At 36.7% G+C, this 18,166-nt stretch overlaps 1 protein-coding gene across 2 annotated transcripts in view; it reads right to left on the bottom strand.

Annotated features, from left to right (window-relative positions):
• The window catches only part of CMSS1 (cms1 ribosomal small subunit homolog), a 221,600-nt gene that overhangs the window by 164,832 nt on the left and 38,602 nt on the right, over positions 1–18,166 (bottom strand). The gene's annotated exons all lie outside the window — the stretch shown is intronic.

Here is an 18,166-nt window from a genome sequence, read left to right as displayed (position 1 = left end):
TGAAATTGGGAAAAAAAAAGGCAAAGAGCAAAATCACAGAAATACCTGAAAATTATACATTTCATAGAAGTCTACTAAATTGCATTTTGCATTCTGAGTTTGGACCAAGTGGAATGTCATAAGCAAATATGCCATGTACAGTGGAATTTGTGTCAGTCCTCACTAGGATATGCTTGGTAGTAAAAAATAAAACAGTTAGGAAATTGGTGCCAATGTCACATGGTTAAAAAAAGAAGAAATGTGAGAAAGAAAAAAAGTTCTTTGATTACTGCTGTCTTTTCTTATTACTCATGTAGAGATATCCCTATTTATCAGCAAAGGAAGGAAAAATATATAATGACATTTTCATGGGAAGGGGAAAAAATACAACCCCTATTTGATTCTTAACTGTTTGGCTAAGTTTAGAGTTACAAAATGTGTTTACATTAAGAACCTGAGGTTTGTTTGAATGTTTACTTTATAAAAGTTCTGAGTTGAGAAGCTTGCAGAGTGAATTGCATGATACTGTCAGTGTAAATTACAGGTTTTGTTTGCCACAGTCCGGTGCAATGAGCAGCTGGCCAAGAGCCAAACAAAAGGGCATAATTTAAAACACTCAATCAGTTATATTCTGAGACATTTTGTTTAGTGTTTAATAAGCCCTCCAGGGATGGAGAAATTACTAAAGCACATTGTCCTGACATGAGCTAAAACCGTCCTCTCGTGTCACCACATTTCTGGGAATTTGACATTAATGCAGTAGATGAACCTAAGTCCATATATATACACACATACACATGCTCATATTTTTGCACATTTGTATATTAGGATACATTTTATTTTACAGATTTGCACATCTGATGTTCTTTACTGTTTTCTACCTTTCAAATGAGACATACAGAGCCAGTGAAATTTCCATACCCATTTATATACTCACTCATCTACTCTCTCTGCACAATTTCTTGTTTTATATGTTAAGAGAGGACACAACCAAATGCATCACACACAAAGCATTATGAATGGAGAGTGAAGGCTGTTCAGGAACTGTTCTCTATTTTACCTTGCATTCTGGAAAAAGAAAGCCTCTATTAACATAAAAACAGGGTAACTCCTAAACTAAAAGTACATCAAAAAGCTTGATTCTTTTATTGATAAAGAGATTATGACACTTCAACCAGAAATTTCTAAGCCCAAAAGTTTAGGAAATTCTACTGAGCCTTGAGATGCGAAATAATGGCAATGAAATGGTTGACTTTTGTTTCTAAGGATTCAGCAGCATGCATGAAAAAGAAGGGAAAAGTATTATTTTGAAATCAAATGTATTTCTGATTAGAAATCAAAATGAGACATAATTACAGAACAAATTATTCTGTCCATGCTTACCCTAAGTTTGCCTCTTACACTTCTGTTAAGCATCCTATGCTAAGAGTCCTGATATTACACTAGAACAAGGGTACTAACATGCTTTAGAAATCTTTTTATTCTCTGCTTCCAAGTCACTATGAAATAGCAATGGCTGTTGTTGGTGCCCTTAATACACATAAATCAATATGAAAAAACGAAGATATTTTGAATTCCTGGAAGGAAGCAAAGAGAAAGGGGTCTGTAATGCCTATTCCCAGGCAGGGAGGAGTCAAACAGAAACGTAAAATTCCTGGTGACCACAATCTCAAATGCATTTAGGTTTCAATAACTGTCATCTATTTACATTGTTGAAATATTTATTTCTTTAGTATACAGGTACAGTATTTTTGCACACTTTAATTTCTCCACATTAATAAGCCAACATCCTAGGAGTTTACATCTTATAAAAACATACAAACATTCTGCTTAAAAGGAAATGGTATAAAACAACATCAGAAGACATTCTAGACTTTAAAGCCTAAATATTTACATAGGATCTCTACTCTACTCATGTTGCATCCTCCTCTTAGAATATTTACAAACTTCAAATTATAATTTGCAATAAAACCCAAAGCATTAGATTTGTTGTCTCTTTAGTTTATTCAGAGAGCTCTCTAGAGTAGGCAATTACTAATCATCTCTAGCCAAAATTTCATCACAGAAAACAATCTATAACAGCATCAGTACTGCAGACTGGATGGGGAAGTAAACAAGAATACTGATCCCCAAGACCCATAGAAGAAACTCATCCCAGTACAGTAATCCAACATAGCCTATATTTGAGACTGAAAAAACAACTCCAGTGACACTGGATAAAAGGATTTAAAGAATTTTGAAGTTCAAATCTACTCCTATTAGAAGCTGCAGCTAAGAGAACATCTCATCTTCTCAGCATAAAAAAAAAGCAGACTGGCCCCCACCATGATATCCAAATCCAACTAAATTTGCAACTATACTCAAAACAGTTCATATCCACTGCTGTGCATCAGCACAGGTCAGACACTCAGAAGTCAGAGCTACACATCTGCATAAAGCTTTTTTCAAATATCCAAAGCTATACTTTAAGAAGCTAATAGTTCATTAATAACAAGAGTGACTTTTTACAGGGCAACTAATTGCCAATACTCCTGGTAAGAACAGGATCCTAAAGAAGGATTTATCACTTTATTAGGAAAAGACAAGATATTGGTGGATCTTATCTAAAGATAGGTGGCATAAAAGCATAGGTTTCAACCTTCAGTCAGGGACAGTGTCTGTCCCTCCTCCAGCATTTGCTATATGGTGACTGAAGTAAAATGGCACAGTGGAACTTCTGTTCAATTCAAGAAAAAGAGAGGGAAAAGGGATGAAATCACTGCTAGCATTTCACAAGAAATAACTATGTGTGCACATGTATTCCATACCCAGCAAGCAGTCTGCACATGTCCCTTTGAAATCTGCCCTTCTACTGGATAGCTGCTATTCATGGCACACACAGAGGCAACAACCCTGTTGCTTTAAAAAAACTGTACAAACCATTTGGAGTTTCCCACACCATAAAGATGTCACATCTTGAGACTAGAGTTCCGTGGTGGTGGAGTACAACGACATAAGGCCATGCACTCATTCCCTTCTGACACCTGACAGTGGGTCACAGTGTGTATGTTTTAGCCAATGTACTGAAGCAAAAAGCTCTTTCTCAAACATGACCAGTCTTCACAGCATTTTTCCTGGTGTGATGGCCAATCCAAGGAAAAATTCAAATCACCTGAAGTGTTTATAATACAAAATGTAGTTCTGTCCTTAACCATTAGTTGCTCAGAAACCAAAACATGCCCAGAGCAGCAGAAGGACAAACCTCTTTAAACACACTCTCCAAACTGATGCATGATTAGGAGGCAGGGCCTCAGAAAGGATACATGTCCTTGTCCCTTCTGACCTGCATCACTGTGGTCCACACATGCACAGGATTCTGCTTGCATGGAAGTGATTCCACCAGTCAATTTACTAAACTTCAAAGCCAACAATCAAACAAAATAACACAAACAAATTACAGGACAATTGAATGCATTTGCATGTAAGTAAAATAAGATGTACAGAAACTATCAAGTAGAAAATAGTTAATAATTTTCCTAAAATTTCTTTAAAAATGTCTCCTCTTTCTTGCCAAACAAGCAGTACATTAATAATTTTTGTTGCACAGGTTCCTCTCTCTACACAGTTAGAAATTCTTTTCTTCCTTTTTAACTCCAAAGATTTCTATGAATTTCAGATGCATTTTCCTGGCTTTTTACTAACATGGGTGACAACCAGAATAACATAAATAGGTTTCCTTTCAATACATTTGTTTTAACTCATTTTGCTGACAGTATTTGTGATGTCATGTACTATGATAGAGATATTAGCTCAGGTTTCTCAAGTTTTCAGTGTTACTTGTTAACACAATACTAAATATGGAGGCTGTTTTAATTGTTTTGGTTTATTTTTTTTTTAAGCTAGAGCTGGCTTTTTATCTATTTTTAGAAGTTTAGAAGCATACTTTCTGAATTTAAATAAGATTGGTAAGGCATCTGCCCTTCACTCCCCAGAACAGGCTACAGTTGCTAGCATAATGCAATCAACTTACCAGTATTTATAATCTCACATAAGACTTAGCATCTCAAAATTAAACCACTAGACCATAAAATCCCAGAGCCAGAAGAGGTCAGAAAGGAGAATGAACAAAATTAAAATGTCATCTAGTCAATTTTCCTTTTCCATGTCAGGACTAAGATCCCCATAGAGTAAGGGCCATAACAAGACCAATCAGTTGCCAAGTTACAGTTCTCCAAAGGACTCACCATTCTTCAGAAAACAGGCCACGTTTCTGAAGGCAAATGTGGTGGGAGACATTCTCCCAGGGTTTTGATAAATCATTTTTCAATAGAAAGAAAACAGACTGATTTCCTCCTAAGCACTTTTGAGAATATATTATTTGGATTGTAGAGTTTTCAGCTTCAGGCCAAAAAGCATTCCTAAACACACATTTTACATGTCATCAGAAGCTCCACAAGACTAGGTTTGACCCTGACCTTCCCATCAACTGACTCTCCCCTTGAAATGAACTATTCAACTCAGGACACAAAATTAACTGAGGAAACAGAAAGAACTACCCACATTCTCTCCCCATCATGTACAGTTTGAGATTCTGCATTTTGTTTCCAGGACAGCTATTCCATTCATTAAGCAGTACATTTTATGTTGCATTAAGCCATAAACATTCTAGCTAACTCATTATGGGAAAAATAATTTTAAAAAGGCACAAAACTGAATATTAAAATAAAGGAGGTTTTCAATTCTTCCTCTTTAAAATGAGAATATGAATGAAGGTTGGGTCCTCTATTTGCACCCAGGTTTCCCCCCTCTATTCCCCAGCTGAGGCTCTTAACCTCTCCTATCACCTTCCACTCCCTCAGAGAGCAGAGAAATTATGAAGGCACTGTAAGATGAAGACCACGTATAGAAAACCTGAATAAATGGAGCATAAATTTTTGTCTTTAAATAAAGCAGTCCCTCAGAAGTTAAGTGTACCAATTATGTGGCTAATGTTAGGGCAACAAATTTTTCCTTGCCTTCCTATTGCCATATGCCTGTCATTTTTTTCCTACATTTTCCACTCACTGTTTCAAACATATGTTGCCACTTATATGCCAAGAAAGGAATCTCTGAATTACCCCCTTCAAGCATGATGGAATGGCAGACTAAATGGAGCCAGAGAGAGCACCATTAGCAGTTGTTCACACTTGTTTTCTCTTAACTTCCTCTTCTCCCAAGTTTATTCTTCCTATGCAAGGGGACATAGAACTATAAAGCCATCTATGACTCATGCTGCAAAACATATAGCTGCAGCCATGTACTGGAGAAGCAATTTTTTACTTTTTTTTTAAGGCCACCTTAAAGAAACTTTTTCTCCTTTCAGTTTCCAGATGGAAGATTCCTTTGTGAATCACTTACCCAAGCATCAACAGTGGTGATCCAACAGTCTTTTCATATGAACTCACTGCTCAGTTTACCAGTGGTTTGCAGTCTTTCTCCCTGCAACTCCTGCTTCCCAGGGTCAGCTTGGTCACACACTTGACAATTCCAGAGTAGTGCACCTCAAATAACATCTATAACACTACACATGCCCTTGTTTTTGTTTTCAAGATAAGACCATGAAAAGCTAAAATCACAGAGAAAATTCTTGAGAAAGGTGAGCAAAAAAAAAGAATAAAAGATTAATGGAGGGGGAAAAAAATGGATGTATCCACTAAAAAGAAAGTGAGTGAGTTTAATGGTACCTTGGTACCATTAAACAGAAGTAATTAGTCCATCAAGAAATAAATTTTTTAAACAGGTTTAAAATAACCAAGTGTTTCCAAAAGGAGTCACTCAATGACAAACAGCACAAAAGTAGATATGTTAGCCAGCTTCAAGAGATGTTTCATGGAATAAAAAGTGTTACTAAACTAAATATAATCAAAGTAAAACTTCATTATTTTCCTTTCATTAGTCCTCTTGCACTGATTATCAGCATCACAATCACTGTGGGACAATACTTGATCTTTTCTGGTTTTGTTTTTCATTTCTTTTGTTGGTTGATTTCAGGTTCTTGGGTTGTTTTTTTCCTCATTTGGTTAGGGTTTTTTGATTGTTCATTTATTTTTATTGTGAGGAGATGCAGACAGAGGTTTCCAAATGAAAAAAAAGGGAACCAGTGTCAGAAAATTCCTTAAACTGCATAGGCAGAGACTACAGAATTACCTTTTACCTCCATTTAAAGTCTCAAGAGCATAATGAAACCAACAGAGATGCACAGCCTGAAACCTGGTATTTACTGAAATTTGCAAAGCCACTGTTAGTTACTTAAAGACACGGGTTTAATGCTAAGAATGGGAACTATCCAGCACATCTTACTTTTATTTACAGTTTTGTTATTGAATGACCCTTCTTGGACATGCCAGGTTATTTTACCTGTTTTTTAAGCCTAATTTTCATCCCAGAGTTTGATGTTTGTTACTTCCAAAGTGTCCTATGAAACTGACTGCAATTCATGTAGAATTATGCTTTTCCTTACATTTCTGAGTAGTATTCATGACTAATTCACAGAGGCCAAAGAGCAGAAAGGCCATGTGGCAGGTTCCACTGTCAAAAAGAGAAATTCTACAGGCTGATGCTTCTCTACCTAAACCTGCAGGGTGTTTGTGGCGGTGTTTTCCTTAACACAGCCACATGTATATTTAGCTCCCCAAATTAACTAGTAATCCTTTGTCCCAATGTCTGCTCCACCACTGGTATAAATATCACTGTGGGACTGAAACAGAAAGATGCGTACATGAATAACTATCAGGGAGAAAATGTCACAAAGGCTCATCCCCCCCACCCAACCCTCTCCTCTCTACTTTTCTAAACAGAACTGCTAATAAGTAAAAGAAAAGCAAGTTGGTAGGATGTTAAACATCACCTTTTGCCCACCCAATGGATAACAGCTGAAACTTGCATTCATCGGAAATTTGCATATTAGCTTTATTAAGTCTACCGAGTGCTCATCCACACTCTGTCTTGGGACAAAAATACATGGAAGTTTTAAATACTGCTGTATATACCTTGCTTTTCACTTGAGGATCTTCAGTACTATACACAACTCTGTCCCAGTGGTTCTTGAAGGATCAAGGAGAGTATTTTGAGACCAACACTTCTAAAATCAGTATCTTGTTTCAAGATTTTTATGGGAGCACTGTCCATCTGAAACTGATGCAGTGAAGAACTGGGGGGATTTTGTGAAATCACCAAATCCAATTTTTTATTTCTAAGGATAGGTTGGGACAGGCATAATAACAAAAGAACTTGTCAACCAGTTCCCACTCTTTATGAAATATACCTCAAAAGCAAAGTCAATATTGATGGATTACTCATACTGGAGCCTAATTTAGTCTGGGAGCAGCACAAGAGGGAAGAGAGGAACAAAACCCATGGCCTTGGGTTCAGTCAGCATTTTCCCTGAAAAACACCTTCCGGCCTAAAAGGTACACATACCCAAAGGCTGACTAGCAGTTTTAATTTGAAAGTTCAGTACAATTTTACCCTGAAGCCACATATAAAAACTGCATTAAGACAACACAGGAAATCACATGTAGATCATCATAACATAAAGCTCAGATTTTTTAATGTAGGGGTCTTGTTTGGTTTTTGCTTTTGTTTTTTTAATGTGGTCTCATTTCCCTCAGAGTAAGGACTTACCTGTTTATTTAATTTGGTTTATGAAATCCAGGTTCATTAAAACTAGACTGAGATCACAAAAAATACCATGACAATCAATAAAAGACTAAACTTTGGTATCACTTTCATGTAGCTTGAGAATTATGAGCTCTGTATTATACCTTTCACAAAAAAAGTTCTTATTAAAAACCAGATCAGTTCTGAACTGGACCAATTAAAATCACCAGACATATTTTGCACATATGGTCCTTAACAAGTGAATAACTCTAAAAAGTACTTAAATTAGCTTAGAAAGACAAATTTAATCTTCCATAACAAAAAAAAAAAATTCCAGTATTTTTAAGTAGGTCATTTTCCAATAAATTAAAACCACAGACTGGGTGGAAATTGGTCTACCTCTTTTGAATTCATTAACAGGAATTATACCACATGAAAGTTCAGCAAATCAGTCTATAAATATATCCATAAAACTCTTCTGGTTCTCTTTGCTTCAATACATTTAAGTGCATTTACAGAAAGATGATGAACTCATTAAACCAATTTAAAATCTTATTTTCTTTAGCTACACCCTTCCCAAGTGAATCTTATCCCTAGGCTATTATTTCACTTCATAGCTGTTGATAGGATGGTTAAGAAATGGTTAAGTCTGCAAGGTTATGTCTTCCATATGCAACTACCATTCAGCATCCCGCCCTAAGGGTACAATCAACCAATAAAGGCTTTGTTCTGATTATGTAATGCATGTATTTGATATCCCACTTGAGAACTCTGTTGGATGTAAAGACAGCTATAGCCTAGTGACTTTGCAAATAAGATGATGTAATACTTCTTTGCAAGTAACAAAACATCTGAGCATGCTCACTGTGAGCCACAGAATTCAGATACCCAAGCACTTTTCAGTCTGAACCACTCAGCCGCTCGAGAGCTGTGTCCCCCTTCATGGTTTGCTTGCTCTGTAGCACTTACAAATTTTCTGACACCAAGAACAAAATCACAATTTTCTTCCCAACTAGTCACACAAAAAACCACACAGAAAACCCAACTTCATTTGAATTTACAGGTTCTCAAAAAAATGGAATAAAAGTCTCTCCCAAATTGTATCTATGAACAAGAAAGAAAAAATGTTTTCTTTAAGCAATTTTATAAAATGCATATGCCCAAAAGGCAGCGCCAAAAGAATATCTAAGAGATCTGTGCAACTCCTAAGAGAGAAATAACATGTGGAATTCCAGCTTGTACCAAAACACCCATAGCTTAAGAGTTGTGAAAGGGTTTAACCTAGGATTTCCATTCAAATGTTGCACATGAACACATTCCTGGTACAGTCATTGTTCATCAAAGTGGAAACAGTAATAGCCTATAAATGTCATCACACCATGCACACAAACATACACTTTAAAAGGACTGTCACCTGATGGGGTTTTAGATATAGCAGCTTTCATAGTTCAGGTCAATGAAGAAGTGTTTTTTAAAAGAGAAGAAAAGTTTAGTGAAAGTAAAATATTCAAATATTCACCAGAAAAATGACACAAAACAATAAGGTTCTATTATAAAATCACTGTCACTTAAGAAATTACCATGAGAGAGATAGAACAATTTCAGGGTCAGAAGAATGAAGACATAAAAAAAAAAAATAAAACCCAAAGCTCTATCAGAAAACAAAGTGAACATTTTTCTTCATTATGAAAGATGTGACCATTTTCTCTGTACTCAATGCCATGCAATTGACAGTAACAAGTTGGCCCTATTTGAAACACAAGATTTCTAAGATAATTCCACGCAGAAACGCAATATCCAGGCATTCTCCTTTCTAAACTGAGATTAATGTCAAAGTGAAAAGCATTTGTGATTCTGTGTGGATTACTTCCTGATTCTGGACCTTTCCCATTGACCTCTCTCAGGGAACAAAAGTGCAATCAATGAGCCTCCCTGCATTCCAGTGAAAATGCTAAAAATACCTCTAACCATTTCTTCCCAGTCACTCCATTGGACACTGGCATCTTCACATGGCCCTCCCTCCACCTTCCAATAATCTACTAATGAATTTTCTTCTTCCAACATGACACACTGGAACCTCACCTGACCAACGTTAGCCTCTTTTATTGGATTTGGCTCCTAGATGCACATAAAAACCAGAGAGAGGAACAGAATAGCACAAGAAGAGAAAAAAACTTGTCAATAGCTGGTGCAGTAGTTAAAGAAAAAAAATCCTAAACAAAAAACTTCACAAAGTGATTTGGTCTCTTTGTTATACTGCAGTTATGAAAAGAAACAAATTATTGTACTTGCAAAAAGTACAAACGTGATTCCCCATTTCTTTTGGTATTACCTATGTTAATGCTATTCCCTGAAGTTTATAGGAATCCACTACCAAAAAAGGGCAGCTTTGCTGCTTTTCGTAAGTACCTAAAATAGAGAAAAAGCTTCCAAGAAAGCCCAACATCATAGCAAAAGTAATGAGTTTGACTAAATGATCCAAATTCTATATTAATACACGTGGAACATAGACCAGGACATCATTTAAAGCTAAGGTATCACAAACAGCCCTCGGCCATTCATTCTAAATATTAACTAGCTGAAAGAAATCAAAATCCATTGGAACCATCATTCACTGAAATTCAGACACACCCAGAACTCCTTTGTGTAAAAGTGTATAAACTTTTCCGAGTGATTCCCAACAGATCTGGAGACACTTCAGAATTCCCTCCAACTCAGACCCTACTCTCCATGAGCAAAGCTATGATCAGGGTTTCCACAAGCTCCTGAACTATGTGTTTCTGCTCCAGGGATACCTATGCCTACCACAACTGCTCCAAGAACTGCAACCATCTGTCACACTGACTGCTGAGAAAAATATACTTAGCAACATTTCTGGGCATGACTTGCTTTGATTTACATACACACAGAGAGCTAAAAGTTAAGGCTCCACTTAGGTTCCCAAGCCCCAAGGTCAAAGCAATTTTATAGCTCTCAAAGTGTTTATTCTTGTCAAGCTCTGTATAACCTTATGTCACTCTGGACACATCTTGGGCTTCTAGCAAAATAACTCCTCCTATTTTGGTAGTGCTGGATTCATGTATGCTGCTACTCAGCAGCAATATCAAGGACTGATTTGTTTGAGAATAGCCTCTGCCCATCTACTATGGAAATTTGAAATAAAAACAATTAAAATCAGAAAAATAGAGTCAAAGAGAAAAGAACTAACAAACTTCATGTGCTCCAAACTTGAATCAAACTGAGAGGTCACACACAACTGGGTTTAACCAGTACAACATATATTAGGAATTTAAAAATATACTTGTTCTTTTGCAGCTTTCTAGTTCTAGGCCTCTATTATAAATGGAATTGAGACATTTCTGTATCATTTTAAAGGCTGAACACAAAAAGGCTGCGTAAGTACTATCATAAGTACTACATTAAAATAACTAGAACCACTTTTCTCCTCTGTCCTTGCTATTGGCTAGAGTTACACAAATATTTGCCTATTATATAGTTCTGTATTTACTGGAGAGGGGGCAGGCGGTAAATAACCCAAAGATCTACAAATTTGCAGTGTTTAAATCTTTGTTCTGTAGAGTCACCTAAAAGTATTAAAGTCTATGTTCTTCTGTTGAATTCATTTAAGAAATTAGCATAATTTTTTCTTGAGTAATAGTACAGTCTGCTTATAAGATAAATTATTAGCAATTATCAAATGTACTATGTGATTTCATAGCAGAATATGCCACGACAGATCTAACTTAGAAGAAACTGTATCACTACAAGAACCCAATACACTGCTCTCTTTAATCAACTCTATGTAGTTCATCCTGACTACACTCTTTATAAGTGCAATTTGTATGAACTGTAAGTATCTTTCATCTAATTAATATTAATCCTCGTATTAGAAGCTCCTGAGTTCACTGGCCAGAGCAAATAGAAGACAGAAATTGTGCTCTGTCAAAATTCTTTCAATCAAATTATGCAGGGGAAACAATGTTAAAAGGTACAGAAGCTTCTTCCTTACAACTAAAAACAGGTAGCTGAACAAAGCAGGTTAAAAATAAAGTACTCAACAACTAAAAAAACTCCACAAAATAAAGCAGACTATAAAGCAGTGGGAAAGATTGCAAGGAGGACTGTTTAAAGAGCATAAGATTTTAGGGACTAAAAGAAAATTTTGCCTTTCCTTCAGGTGCTGAAAGAGAATTTCCTTAAACCACTTTTTTTTTGGGCTTTAGTTCAGTTTTCAATCATAAAGCAAGCTGTAGGCTATTCAAGCATTTAGTTCATCTCCTAGAAGACTTTCTTAGTAATAGTCCACCCTGTTGACATAAGACCTGGAGACATGAGATCAATAAAAGTTTTCCCAGATAATGACACAACTTCAATATTGCTGAGTTGAAAGTAATGGCTCTTAAGGCTGATAGGTCTCATGCCAGCTGCTGTAAAAAAGCCAAATTAATACCCTTTTGTATTTGTTCTCCTTCCTCACTCCAGGGTTTTGTAAAATTTTTGTTGCAGACTCCGGGGCTGTGGAGTGTCTGAGTCTGCTAAATACATTTCCCCAAGCCCAAGAGACTCCTTGAACAGTACCTGCTGTGGGCAAGACTAACACAAAGAGCTACATGTGACTATACCCTAGGAGGTCAAGAAATTCTGTAAATACTTTTCCAGACCAGAGAACTGAACCGCACAACTAAGTCACATTTCTAAACTATGAATCCATCAGATAGCTCAGCAATTCTGAATCCCAAAGGGATCAAAGTTTTATGAGCTACATTACATCCCTAGGAATCCACAATCTAAAACAGCCTGTATAGGATGCATTTGCCTCTGCGTTATTTCAACACGTATTCCTTGAACAGGTACCAAAATCACCAATAACTTGAAGCATTGTGCTTTAAACAGGAACTAACGTACAGCTACTGAAATTACAGAGAATAAGAAAAGCCTTTTTGAATGTATTTCTTACCAGGAGTCCTAAGGGGGGGGTTTATCAAGACAGAAAACATGTCTGTTATTACAGAGATTTTGTAACAAAGATGCAGCATCTTAAGACCCAAAGAAGGGCCTCCAGGGCCAAGAGCATATTTGTGTTTTATTCTGCTAATGCAGGCAGCCCAATAAAAAAAATACTTTCTCTCCTTGCAAATTTTACCTTCCTTAGCATCCATACTCATTCTTCTATAGCCTTACTCCCTTTCAAAAAAGCTCTTTAACAGCTCTGTTTTCACTGGGTTAATCAGTAGGAGGCAAGAGAAGCCTGTTCAACAGAATTATAACAATGACATGTAGGCTTCATAATACATTTTAATTCTGGATTCTCTCTACTTAACCACTGTTGTCACCTTATTACAAAGCTCCCATACCTTCTCAGTGATTTCTCATGTGCAGCTCCTCACAGCACTGACTCCTTCACAGCACAACCAACGAACTCCAACTCTCTTCTCAACCAGCTAACCCACTCTTTTGTAGCACTCATCTTCTTATTGGACACAGCTGTGGCCTATTAAGGGCAGGCCTGTTCCTAAGCTTTGGTGATCAGTACAGCTCCAACTCCTCAGGTGTGAGACTACCTTCTGCCCTATCTTTATTTTCTTACATTCCATTCCTCCACAAACCACCAAAAAAGAAAATAAAGCATAACAGCTTTGTACTCTACTTTGCATAAAATCAATGGCACCAAGGAGTCTTCTTCCAGTTCTGATGCTGCATTTGAGCCCACACTCACCTATGCGCCTGACAGGCTTGTGCTCCAAAGTAGCCAATGGCTCAGGAGGCTCTGTAAAACTGCAGCCTCCAAGAAATGCACTGAATGCCAAATCTCTGCTACCTGTGTTCTAGGCTTTGCTCTCCAAGCCATTGGTGGAAGGCCTCACCCAGCAACAAGTGTAGGAACAAGAGATGTGAAGGAAAAAGCATAAGGGTGCATGATATGGAGGAGCTGAAAGAGCCTGCAATAACTCGATCTACTTTTTCACTTGACATCATCAGAGCTTTGAAAGAAACATCCTCCACTGGCACCATGCTCAATTCATGGCAGTGTGAAAAGCTGAGTCAGCAAAGCTGCACAGTTTTTATTCAAACGAGAATTATACTGCTCTGAAAAGGAGTTGATCACTTTGAATCAAATGACTGAACTCAGATTAATACATAAAAAAAGAGAGGGATTCATGTGGAGTCAGACTTGAAGCTCAAAATGTTTCAGCCATACCACTTCCCCAAAGTTCTACAAAAAGAATCTTTCTTTGACTGAATTCAAAGGAAATGGATAAAGAAAAGTAGTACATAGTGTCATTTTTTCTGCAGTCTAATGACTAAAGACAGACATTTAAAATATGTTCTACTTTCAAGCATGTTTACAGATACGAAACTGAGCACCTTCCAAGATCCTAAGTCGTCACAGGATTACAACTCACTTTTGCTATTGCATTAATATTAAAATGGCTGTTGTGCCTCCAGAAATAGCCCAACAGGCATACTTGTGGGTGGGGGTGGGCTGATAAAAAAATCTCACTGCAGAACCCATCACAAACAAAACAAACCTCTAATCCCAAACTTCTTCTTAAAATACACTCTTGTACAGACCTTTTGTGAACTAAAGAACATTATCTAATTTTATCACAGAGAAAAGATTACTTGGCTATATGTGTTTATATAGAGTAGAGGAAGGCATACAAATTAAATTCTATCCATCCTTGTTCATGATAAACTCTGCCATGCAAAAAATTGTCTTCTTCATTAAATTAAAAGGTAAAAAATTACCTTGGTCCCATATAATAAATGAAACCATTTCACAAGCAAATATGAAGCCCTTGCAAGTTCTCCTTAGAAGCCATTAATAGTTGAGAGGTGCAGTCATCAACTTCCCAATACAGCACTCAACATAAGGGGATCAAATTATCCTTAATATTTGCCTAGGAATTTTATTTGTATCTGCAAAAAGAAAGGGAGAATAATGGAATCTGTAAACAATAGGAGAGTTTGAAAAAATATTTCTCCCTGCTGCCAAAAAAAATTAAAACCACAGAGTAATGGAGATATGAATCTCTTTCCACCCATGGTCCATAGTAAAAGACACATGAATCTGAAGAATGTTATCTTCAGAACTTTACCCTGCTTCTGCCCCTTGCTTTCTACATGCATTTATCCATTGTCAGTAAATTTCAGACTGTAAATAAGCCATAATAACCTCCATATTTCTCTTTGCAATATTCAGAAATTAGTCTATACATTAGGATATGAAACTCTAAAACACTTTACAGATGAAATTTAAGAGATCATCAATCATAATGTTAGGAGAAATAATAAAGATAAATTAGAAAAGTTTTGAAGGATGCTAATAATCTAAGAAATAATTAGAGTGAGTCTTCTTCCACTGAGTAATGTCCAAACTCCCACAGATTTCAGAGACAAGGCTGAACACACAGTGAAGAAAAATCCTTGAAGTCACATGAGTTATTATAACATTAAATATCAGCTCCCATTTAAGCAAGGCAATAAAATTCAACTTGTCAATTCTGCATATATTTCAGTTCTCCAGGTATCACATGCAAAACTTAAGCAAACCCCCTCCAAAAAAGCAACCAGTTCTAAGTAATGTAAAATACTAATAAAAGCTTTGACAGTATTTGTACCTCAGTAGATGTTTATTTTTGGAATGTGAAAGTAACCCAAAGATTTAGATCCCAGGGAGAACTTCAGAAGAAGCCCCAAGCTTCAACAATATCACATAAAGTAAATGTGACCAAGAGCCTGATTCAGTCAAACATTTCAATATATCATTAAAATCAGACTTCTGCTGAAGTCCTTTCCTTTTTCAACAAAAATACACAGGGCTATGTTTTAAGTGCTTTCTTGAACTGAGGCCCAAGTTCTAATTTCCTTTATTTATCTTAGATACAAAATGGCCAAAGGAAGGGGTCAAATGCTGCAATAGATAGGTTATGGGTTTAAGGACACTGGAACTGCTGCTATGAAATGCCATGGGAAGAAAAAGAGAAGTTTAACGATGGAAATAATGGGAGGAATTCAGATAGTTTAAGATAAAGTCTAAAGTACTGCCTCAAAGTCTTCTAGCTTATTTGTCCTATCTTCTCCTTGCCTCGTATAATCTTCCATCTTCCCAGCTTCTATTTTTCTAAAGTACAATCCTGAAAGATTTTCTGGGCACAAAGAACAATACAAAACGATAAGCAGCAACTAGAAAAAAGTTACTGCAAGCAGCTGCAGAGAGCAGCCCTGCATTGACAGGAGATGCACCAATGATTTAATTAGATTTTCTTTTGGCCTCCAATTTCTACAAATCAACAATCTACAAATCAACTTCTGCTGTCACAATACTTGCAAATACACCAATTCTATGCAAAACTATGTGTAGTAACTAAGGAAACAGAACTCATTTTCAAGGAGCAATAGAGAATGAGACATGCATAGCTGCCTGGCCAAAGGCTTTTTTTCTTTTCCTCTTCAGTGTAGTTCACCAGTGCCAGGATTCCACCTACAGATACTGAAAGAAACTGTAAAAATGCAGTAAAGGAACGCTCCTTTGCAACTTAATTCATTGGCTCAGATAAAAATGAACTTTTCATGTTACAGTAGTCCAGGACTTGGAATTTTTAATAAAATATCCAAGCTCTTAACAGGGCTTGGGTAGCACTGTACAATGTCCTTTAAGTCATAACAATATAAAAGAAGGAAGTCAGGTCATTATACACTCAGCTGATGCTCTTTGATAAAGCTGGTTCGCAGAAGGTCACAGATGTGCATTTTTGTATTGCAGAGAGGAATTAACTAAGAAATGAGGAGTTTGTATTTTGGCCATCCCCAGATATAAACACAGACTTATAAACACAAGGACTTGCATTCTCTATTCCCTGTTCCCAGGCTACCAATAAACTTATCACCAGCACTATCTGAACTGTGTTCCTTGGAACTCCAGAATAGAACTAGATTGTGACGATGAATTTTTGATTACCAGCTTTTGAGAAGTCCTCTTCTTCAAAGCTGCTTATGGCCTAAACCAACTGTTTCATGTGGTAGAACAAAAATGTAGGCAATTTTCATATAGACTACAGAAACAGGGTGTGTGGCAGGTGAAGGGAAAGTTGAAAAAACAAAGCAATTGCAAAAGGAAGAAAAAAAAACAAACCCAGGACAGAAACAGTAGTTTTCCCCTCTAAGGATGTATATATTTATGCTCACATACATACATGTAAAAAAGGATGCATTCACATTTAACTCCTACCTACCTTGCACTGAATAACTTCCCTGACTCCTCCTGCAACTCAGAAATGGATACAGCAGTACATCCACAGCCTGCTCTTAGACAGCACCTTGCACCTTCAGTTGTCCTGCCATTTTAAACAGAGTCCCAGCAGAAAGGCTGAGTTTGTAGCTGAAGATATTTCCCATACCAAGGTCACCTAGATGAGCTTGTATTCCAAATGATCCATATTGGCATAATGCTTTTGATAAAAACTAGACAAACTGTTAGCCTCCAGAAACATTAGCCAAGGAACTCAATAGGCCAATATCAGCTAAAGGACAGGTTACTTTGCTTCTGTTTGGATTTGATTATTAACTCTCCCTAGAACAGCAAATGAAATATTATCCTGGTCTGTCCATTGGTGCATTCAAATACGTTTTCTATCTCCAAAACCTTTTGGGAAAGGTTAGAATTAAATAGTTTGAAAGTCTTCTGACAAGGTACTCAAATCTGAACTTTCTCAGAAACTTACAAAGAGGACACAGCAGGATCACCCATGCAAATAAGCAGCAGAGTTCTGAGGACGTCTGTACTCAGTAACTATGCAAGGGGTTGCCTGGAATTTTTCAACTGAAGAATAAGTACCTTTTTCAGGCTACACTCAGGGTAAATATATGCAAGATAGCCAGATGTCTGTCTTGTTAATGAAATGCAAACATCTTAATCACCATTTGTCTTCATACCTACAGACAACACCCCCAAACAAGTAACTTGTCTTATTGTTAGCATTATGTACAACATGACAAAATGCACTGAAGGCAGGTAGAGAATGGATTAAGCTACAGAGATGAAGACTAAAATTCAAATGCTGAAAATAAATTAATTGTGGATGCACCTACTACTTCAATAGTGTGAAAAGCCTTTCAATGATCTAATTTACCCACTAACATAAAAGGAATTTATTTCACTGCCTCCTGTTATCCCTTAGTGGATTTCCAGTAACAAATTTTATACCTATTTCCAGTATTTCTTTCTTCTGTCATCAGTGTTGACTTGGGGTGTACACTAAAGGATGGGGAATACAAGAGATACAGTTTAAGTTCTTCAATTTAAATCCTATTTTTTGGCTTTCTGCCTCTTTCCTAAATATTAAAACAAACAACTCATTTCTTCAAGACCTTACTAAAAATAGTTGGTTGGACTGCTTAATTGTGTTAGCTGAAACACAAACATACGAAAAAGGAAAGGGGTTTGTAGAAAAAACATTGAAGAAAAAAAAAAATCAGATTTCATCTGGCCTTCCCATCATCACTTAAGAGAATTGTTTTGTAGTTACATCATCAGGAAATAAAATACTATCCTCCAAGGACCCCGACT

The sequence above is a fragment of the Fringilla coelebs genome, assembly GCF_963513975.1.
Source record: "Fringilla coelebs genome assembly, chromosome: 2".
In the NCBI taxonomy this organism is placed as follows: Eukaryota; Metazoa; Chordata; class Aves; order Passeriformes; family Fringillidae; genus Fringilla; species Fringilla coelebs.
The sequence above is the reverse complement of the archived record's forward strand: the minus strand, read 5'-3'. Positions and strand labels throughout refer to the sequence as shown.